The following is a 9596-nucleotide window of genomic DNA, read 5'->3' as shown; positions in this document are numbered from 1 at the left end:
ACTCGCACCACTCATAAAAAAAGAAATATAACAAACTCGAAGAAATGTGTTTAATCATTAGATAGTTTTCTTCTTCTCTTATTAAATCCTCCTTTCTCGGAGCACCCGTGTCACACAGAGACAGAACTCGCACCACTCGAAAAAAAATCTACAAACTCGCACCACTGAAGAAATGTTTTAAATCATCAGAGAGTTCTAGATTGTTTTCTCTTAGTTTTTTCCTCAGTTCTTGGAGCACCCGTATCACACAGAGACAGAACCTGACTCGTACCTTTCGAAAAAAAAAAAGAAATACTACAAACTAGCAACACTGAGAAAAGATTTAATCATCTCTGTTCTAGGTTGTCTTCTTCTCTGAGTTATTTCCTCCGTTCTAGGAGCACCTGTGTAACACCGAGACAGAAGCTACTAATTGGACATTCAAACTCCTATGGAAGAAGAACTGACAAACTAATAAAAACTATCAACATAATGCATCAGTGCATAAAAACAGTTTTAGAAACACAAAACCAAGCTGTGTATGACCATAAACATTTCAAGTAGTCTTTAAGCCGCGCTTGTGCGTGTTTTTTCTAGTCTAATTAAAACCAAGAGGTATATGTTATATCCGCTAACTGCGTGTTACGTAGAACTTTATTAAACACACTAAATGTATACTCTGAGACTACAACACCTGCATAAAACAAAATATTCCTTGAATTATCACAATATATGTCTTGTGTATGATTGATTGATTAATTGATTGATTGATTGATTGTTGTTTAACGCCAATTTCAACACTATTGTGCTATTTCGTAGCGGTCAGTTTTTATTGGTGGAGGAAGCCGGAGTGCCCGGAGAGAACCACCGACCTTCGGTATGAAAACTGACAATCCTAGTCAATTAAGAATCGAGTCGAGTGCACCTGCCCCGTCCGGGATTCGAACTCACAACCTCAGTGTTGACTGGCTAGTGATACAGTAGTTCGACTACTTAGACCACTCGACCACCGAGGCCCCTCTTGTGTATGATGAAGTGGCATTCAACTATATATATATATATATAAATAGAACATAACATTCAGTTAAAAATACTGGTACTCAGACGTACAAACTGAGTGATGCAGACTATCACTTTGTCTACATGAACTGATTACATCATCTAAAATATCAAAACTATCACTAGCTGAGTACCTTAAAATTTTGCACCTTGAAGACACTGAGAGAATTTTTGGTCCTTCCATTAAAAGGTAATTGGTAATATTTGCCTGATCATAATGATGGCATTTTCCAATCCGGTAATTAAACGACGTTCAACATTTGTTTACCATGGTGTATTCAAAAGTATCCATTTTCTAATTTCAAGATTTCAAGATATGTTACACATAGATTTCATTTAGGTGTATATCATTTTTAATGCTTAATAATTTTGAGTTATGAATAATGTTTGAAATGATGTAATTTGCTGCTATAACGAAATAAAAAAATACTGACAGAGGAATCAAGTACAATAAAGATCGACAGACAACGCAATAGCTAAAAAGACAACACAATAGCCAAAAAGACAACACATTGGCCGAAAAGCCAATACATTAGCCGAAATAACAAAACGAAAGTAAAAATAAAACAACACATTAGCAAAAAAGACAACATAATCACAGAAAGACAATACAATAGCCGAAAAGACAACACAAAAGCCAAAAAGACAACGCATTAGCCGAAAAGACATTGCATTAGCAAAACTAGACAAAGTGATGCCCCCGCACTCCACTCTAAAGTAACTGTATTATAACAATGTCAATGTAGGACTTTCTTTGAGATATCATTGTGTCTTGGAGATACAAATGATGCCCCCGCAGATGCAAATTGTTATTTCAAAATAAAAAAAGTTCAGCATCGGAGCAAATAGGTCTATGGTTCACTGTAGGATGAGTTATCCGGAAACGCTATGCACCTCTTATGCAAGTAAATACTCCAAAAATGACAAAGTTCAACTATCTCTTAAAAGAGCAAATATTAATAAAAATCAAATCCCTGAGCACATGCACATCTTCAATATATGTACAAGAATTCAGCAAAGTGAAAACTTCATAGCATTTAAACCGTAGGATTAGTTATCCGGAAACGCTATGCACCTCTTATGCAAGTACATACTCCAAAAATGACAAAGTTCAACTATCACACAAAAGAGCAAATACCAATAAAAATCAAAATCCTGACACAATCACACCTTCAATATATGTACAAACAGCCAGCAAAGGGAAAACACTCCAAGCATTTAAACTTTAGGAGGAGTTATCTGGAATAACTACATGTATATACCCATAATGGGACAGATGACCGGACGGACTGACGGAAGGAGAGATGGAAGGACTGACGGAAGGACGGACAGACGGACGGACGGACAGGGGTAAAACAATATGCCCTCCAACTTTCGGTTGCGGGGGCATAAAATACAACATAATAGCTGAAAGACAACTTTATAGGCAAAAAAACAACACAATAGCCGAAAAGACAACATAATTACCAAGAAGACAACACAATGGTCGAAAAGACAAATCTATAGGTGAAAAGACTCAACTATTACAAAGAAACTTTAAATTGAGCCGCAATGACCACACCGAAAACTTTTGATGAGCTCATGTGCTCCGGAAGGGTCAGTAGTTCATGTCCCATAGTTACATAGACTGTGTAACTCTTGTTGAATCGATAGATAATCCATTTTACGCGATTCGGCATGCCACACTAGCGGATTGATAAATGGCTTTTGTGAAAGCTAAATTAAAGATATCATTGAATTCAATATCCATCTGTATTTGTCAATTAATTAAACATAAACAATGACCGAATGTGAAAGTTTGAAATGAAATATGGTTGTGGAGGACTAAAAAAAGGTAAACAAGACTGTTACCAGTAGTAACAACATAGACATTAAAAACAAAATAGAACAACTAACTTGTACACAAGATATAAGGGTCAACCAAAGCATGATTGCATATACTAAACTCACTAAGGAATAACTTCATATTTGCCCTTTGTAACCCTTCGTGCAATAGTTTCCTTGTAGGTAGTAACCCCTTTTCAAAGTAGTATGATAGAAAACGCAAGCCCATGAATAATGTATCAACTGGGAGATGCTGCTTTTACACAGAAATGGAAAGTTCATAATTGGAACATTAAAATCATCTCTTCTCTCGTAAAATTTAGTTCTCAACCGACACTCGTTGTCAATTTCTAGATTTAGGTCAGCTTAAAGTTTATCTTCTTTATCGAAATTTCATTCGGATCGATGTAGTCAACATAGTCATATAACTTTTAATTATTAAGTTAAAAGACACCATATTTATATCGGAACGTAAAGATAAAGGATAATTTCAGCTTCCTTTCATACTTCCTGGGAAGTTCCTAAAAAGTCTGCCTCAAAAAAGTAAACGAACAAGTCTGTAAGCAGAAAGCACATTTGGTGGACATATGAATGTCGATTGTTTGCTACAGTGCATATTTTAACATATAGGTCTACTTGAATGAGTTAAGAAACATGTACATGGGCATTGATTTAGCTTATATTGTTTACTCATATTCGAAGAGGTAAATGTTGAGTAATAAACGTCAGACAACATTTCTACGGTAGTCAGTGGAATACACGATTATCAAAGGACCAGAGCTCTTATTGCTGCTCCCAATATTGACAGTTTCTTTGGCAGTTCTAATGGATTGGCATCTGAAACCAATATCATGTAAGCTCTTACTGTTGACTTGAAAGGTGCTCATTGATATTCGCGAAGGAATTTACATAGGTTCTTAAAGGCGTTTGTGGTATATATAGTGGTACATTACTGGTGACACCTTTCTTCAATAATGGCATTCAGTGCTTGATATTATAATCGTATTACTGTCAACTAGATAAACAATTAGAACAATTATAATGCACTCAAACTGGAATTGAATTTTAATTGCAGCATTATTATGTTGGGTGCAGGTTTCACAATTCTTTCTTTAAAATCCATAAAAAACTTAAGACCATGAAACATGAAGTAGTTTTTTAAAGAATGGAATTTTCAAGATACTGCTTTACTCAAAACATACTCGAAATAGGTATGGTTTACTTGTGCCAGCGTTTTGTTGTCCATTATCGGGATATTACCGGTTGAATAGGCCGATGAGCGCATGCGCTTTCTGAACTGACGGTTTTTGTACGTAATACATCAGTTGTTATACATGTACATGTGTACCACCTTCCACCGATCAAGATTAAAAGAGAGAGGTGAGTGCAGATCAGAAATCTCGTAGTTGTCTTTATATCATAGATGTTAGTTTTGTAATATAAAGTAATTAGTGTTGGTGGTAATACTTTGGAAGTCTGTGTAAAACGTCATCTACAACTTGCCTAGAAATCTAGGTATTTCAAATACGAGGTGAAGATACTTGCCTATTGTTAAAGCCATCCTAAGATATCTGTGTGTATATTGTTGGGATGCAGTCTCATTTACATACATGTTACTCCTCCTTTAGACTTCACAAAGTTGTCATATATATTCACAAATTAACTTTGAAACAAGTACCAGGAGTGATACGATAAATATAGGTTACCCACTGTGGTCTGAAAGAGCCTAGGGCTTTCAACAACACATTATATCTGGACTTTCCAAAATTCAAAGTGAAACACATGTTTATAATATCTTCACTTACAATCATGAAATAAAACCGCACTAAAATAGGATGTATTACATAATTGTATGTTGATGTCATAATGTCAAGATCAAGATACCTGGTATGTCTTTTTGTTTTATAGGGAAAAAATGCATGTAATTTTTCATTATGCAATCCAGGATATAAGATGGTAACCCAAAGTAATCCCACACTGCAAGGTGTATTTCCAAAAGTTAAGAAACTATGGTGACCAAGGTATGTTAAAATTATTTAGGGTTATTTGTTCAAAACGGTGTTTAAGGAAAAATTCTCAATTGTGTTTTGTGTTGTTTTTTTTTCTTGCTTTTACAAAACTTTAAATCGTTTTATTATGATTTTTTGAGTTATAATATCCTGCCCAAGAAGGATGGACATGTGTGTATACCTCATGAACGTCTGTTCGTCTGACAGTTTGCGTTGTAAAGTTGCACTGTTACCTAAAGAAGAAAAAATGCTTTATGAGTCTATTTTTGCTAACTAAAACTAATGACGACAGTGCATTTTGTGAATTTAATTATACCAAAAAAATGTACATTGTTGTAGAAATGCCTTACCTTTTGATTTGAATAAAAACATCGACATATATTTATTTTGATAAATATAAAGTAAATATTATGTTTTCAACAGTATGGTGCGTGCAAAAACACTAATTCATACTAACTCTATATGAACATAAATTGAAACAAAGTTCCATTTTATCATAAATCGATAACACTCCAGGTCAAATAAGCTAAAACACAAAATTTAATTGTTTGCCCATTCGTCGAAACCCGATGCCTATGTCTCGCCTTGCGACTGTCGACTTGTCAGTCGTCAAAGAAAAATAAATTCTTTCGTACAACCACTGCATTATATTCACTGTTATATTCACGAACTTTAGATATTCACTGTAATATTCACGAACTTAATTATCATTTGCATGCATTCAAATATCTATACTATTAAATTTGTAGACCAAACTATTTTTGCCGGTTTGTCTCCGAGCCCACGATTGTCTGACGTATTATATAATAATGAATAGTTAGTGTATGTAATGTACTTCATAACTTCATATAGCAATTGCTTTAATTAGCGTAGCTTAATTAATTAAACCCCAAATAAAGTTCCGTAGCTGGTTCCTTACCGTCTACGTTTTGTAAGCAGGCAATAAATGGTTTTTGTATTCAATTTGTCTTGAATTTATGACAACTCGGCCTACAACCAACTCACACCACTCAAACACTCTCACTAATTATTACAAATTGCATCACTTTATCAAACTCGCACCACTCAAAAAAAAAAAAGAAATATAACAAATTCGAAGAAATGTGTTTAATCATTAGATATTTTTCTTCCTCTCTTAGTAAATTCCTCCTTTATCGAAGCACACGTGTTACACAAAGACAGAATTCGCACTACTCGAAAAAAAAAAATGCTACAAACTCGCACCACTGAAGAAATGTTTTAAATCATCAGAGAGTTCTAGGTTGTTTTCTCTTAGTCATTTCCTCCGTTCTTGGAGCACCCGTATCACACAGAGACAGAACTTGACTCGTACCTTTCGAAAAAATAAAAGAAATACTACAAACTAGCAACACTGAGAAATGTTTTAATCATCAGTGTTCTAGGTTGTCTTCTTCTTCTCTGAGTTATTTCCTCCGTTCTAGGAGCACCCGTGTAACACCGAGACAGAAGCTACTAATTGGACATTCAAACTCCTATGGAAGAAGAACTGACAAACTAATCAAAACTATCAACATAATGCATCAGTGAATAAAAACAGTTTTAGAAACACAAACCCAAGCTGTGTATCACCATAAACATTTCAAGTAGTCTTCAAGCCGCTCTCGCGCGGTTTGTTTCTAGTAATTTTGAAGTTTTGAGGATAACCCTCTATTTATGGGTGTGACATCAGCTGCTGATCACTTTGTGTTTGTCATCTGTCATTGTCCTTCTACGTGTAATATAACTAGGAAAAGTTTCCTACATATTTATTGAAAAGTTAAAATGATTTTGTAACAGAACTTTACGGCATATTGACCATTAAATTATTCAGCGTTATGAGGTTCACTATTGCTTTTTTTTATAAAACATTTTGTTATATAATTTTCTGAAAATTGAGCAAGTTTGAACTATATAGATATAAGAAAATGTGGTATGAGTGTCAATGAGACAACTCTCCATCCAAGTCACAATCATTATAGGTCAAAGTACGGCCTTCAACACGGAGCCTTGGCTTACACCGAACAGCAAGCTATAAAGGGCCCCAAAATTTACTAGTGTAAAACCATTCAAACAGGAAAACCAACGGTCTAATCTATATAAAAAAACGAGAAACGAGAAACACTTATGAACCACATCAACATACGACAACCACTGAACATCAGGTTCCTGACTTAGGACTATATCTATAGACTTATATCTATAGAATGAGAAGAATGGCATTTTCTCCTTATAAAAAGATCTTGGAAAGTTTTCTTATGTATATAGATTTATGTGAATAATTTATTTTTTCTAGTTATTCAATGCAAAACAAGTGTTTATCCAAATTGCCGTCAATAGCAAAGTGAAGGGTTTAAAAAGATAATGCTGTTTGTAAAAATCTTGGAAAATCATTTTTCATATTTTTCAGTCTGTTTGAATTCTACAGTGTTTCATAAACATTCCGATATTGACCTTATACCTGAAACAACCCGGAAAAAGTGAATACATTTCGAAGACGTTTCGTGGTTTGTTTAAGATTTAATTTGTTTGCGGTTTTGTTTTTAGGTTCAAAAATTTAAACGTGTTTTTCACCTAAATATATAGTCTTTTGTTTTACTTTTTATCCTGCTTATACATACTTTCGTGTATTTCTGCTTGCATAAAACCTGTGTCAGTGGTTATTATTGTGTTATATTTAAGGATGTAGCTATGGATAATGGAATTTTTTGTTTTATGTTTTGGAAACAGCAGCTCAATGACACAAAAAAAACGACACCCAGAAGTCAACATACGGTGTTAAACGATGCAAGCTCTGAACAACCCAGAGTTAAACAAAATAATTATCAGAGACTACAAAATCCTGTCATCAAGACAATATTACCAAAATAACAAAAACCTATTTAAGGAAGTACTTAGGTCAGGTTTAGGAATTTTAGTCAAATGTTCGGAATCCTTGGATTTTTCCCTACGATATAGGGTAAAATATTTTGCCCCATATACATGTATAACACCCACTTTTCTTTTCATATAAGACTTCAATAGCTCATAAAAGGTCATTTACCAAAATTTAAGCAGATTCCAGATTTTTTTCTTTCGATTTGAGACCGTAATAATGACAATGCTAAATATAAGGTAAAAGTCCGAGTAAGTCTTTTCTCGCCATATTTTTAAAATCAAATATCTCAAAAAGGAGTTCCATAACCTATCAATATCTTTGGCTTATTTGTTCCTTAACTAATGCTCTTCTGACTTATGTATCAGTTTCAAATTCTAGATTTTTCTTTTAATTTCACTTAAGTACATCCTTAAATATAACACAATAATAACCACTGACACAGGTGTTATGCAAGCAGAAACTTACGAAAGTATGTATAATTACATACTGTAGTTTAATGAAATCCCCTTTCTTTTCCCAATGTTAAAACAATAAATTTACAATTTACAAAAAACTGACACTGACAAATTATACGTATTCTATGTAATGATTCAAAATTCATTTCATGGGATATTATAAATGGGTATACAAATTTAACAAAGGTGTTTCACCTCAGTCTATGTAATACATGTATATTTTTTATTTATTTTTTTGTTTTTAATAGATTGAACGAAGCTACGATCAACAAAATTAAAGAAAAACAGTCCTAAAGGCCAAGTTTTACACAATATACAATGAAGGTTACAAACTGTTTATTAGCAATCCTTATCTTTTACAATTGTTGTTCTGTATTGACCTTTGGGAAGGAAGGTCACAATGGTTTTAATTTGAATATTTCTGGAGGAGGGGGTGGTGGGGGTGGAGGAATCGGTCCCGGGGGAGACGGCGGAAGCGTAATCACTAACCTGAATATCAAGAAAATAAAGAATGTTCATAAGAATAAAGGCAACAGGCAAAAAATCAAATTAGCAAACGGGACAACTCTTGAAGGATTTAATTTAAATATCAATGGCGGTGGTGGTGGCGGCGGTGGTGGTCCTGGTCCGGGAGGCGATGGTGGAGACGTGATTACTAATGTTAATGTGGGGAAGATGAAGAATGTTAATAAGATTAAACCTTTGAAGAAAAAGAAAGACAAAAAGGAGAAAAAGAAGAAAAAGAAAGACAAAAAGAAGAAAAAGAAGAAAAAGAAAGACAGAAAGAAGAAAAAGAAAGACAAAAAGAAGAAAGGAACAAAATAGATAGAAGAATAACGATTGATATTGATCATGAAATATTAAATGAACAAAGATATAATTAGACACGTTTTTTATTATTTCTCTATAGGCTAAGATTTAAAACAAAATAAATTCAATTGCTAATATTCTGTTTATTTTTCCCTTATACAAGACACGACCGCCCGCTTCCAAAAAAGCAGCACCCTTAACGAACATATGTTACAGTACTAGTGACTCATATAATTTTTTTTAAAACATGATTGGTTAAGATATATCTTTTAAGTACAGTCAATATGAATAAATGGCATGTTTACAGTGAGTATAAAGATATGGATAGGATGATGTCAACTCTTATACAATTATCCTACCTTTGTCACGGTAGGCCCAGTCCTATCTATTTTAAATCCTCCACATTGATGACTCAATAATCCTTTCTTTGAAGCTGAAAATACAGAAATTGTGTGATTATAATTTGTTGTTACAAAATTATATTGAATTAAGAAATATAGCTCCGTCATGCAAAGCTTTTATTCATTGCCCGACATTTTGTCTGATTTGGATTAAAAGCTCTTCATTTATTTATTGAATAAAATT

At 33.7% G+C, this 9596-nt stretch overlaps 1 long non-coding RNA gene across 1 annotated transcript; it reads left to right on the top strand.

The window, feature by feature from the left end:
• The first annotated feature begins 4210 nt into the window (after positions 1–4210).
• LOC127701463 (uncharacterized) lies at positions 4211–8927 on the top strand. The gene is made up of 3 exons (XR_007982048.1): positions 4211–4242; positions 4771–4883; positions 8450–8927. It is a non-coding gene; the product is annotated as an uncharacterized LOC127701463 (long non-coding RNA).
• The last annotated feature ends 669 nt before the right edge of the window (positions 8928–9596 follow it).

This window comes from Mytilus californianus, unplaced genomic scaffold (genome assembly GCF_021869535.1).
Source record: "Mytilus californianus isolate M0D057914Y unplaced genomic scaffold, xbMytCali1.0.p SCAF_5, whole genome shotgun sequence".
Classification (NCBI taxonomy): domain Eukaryota; kingdom Metazoa; phylum Mollusca; class Bivalvia; order Mytilida; family Mytilidae; genus Mytilus; species Mytilus californianus.
Note: the sequence above shows the minus strand (reverse complement) of the source record. Positions and strands in the feature narration are given on the sequence as shown.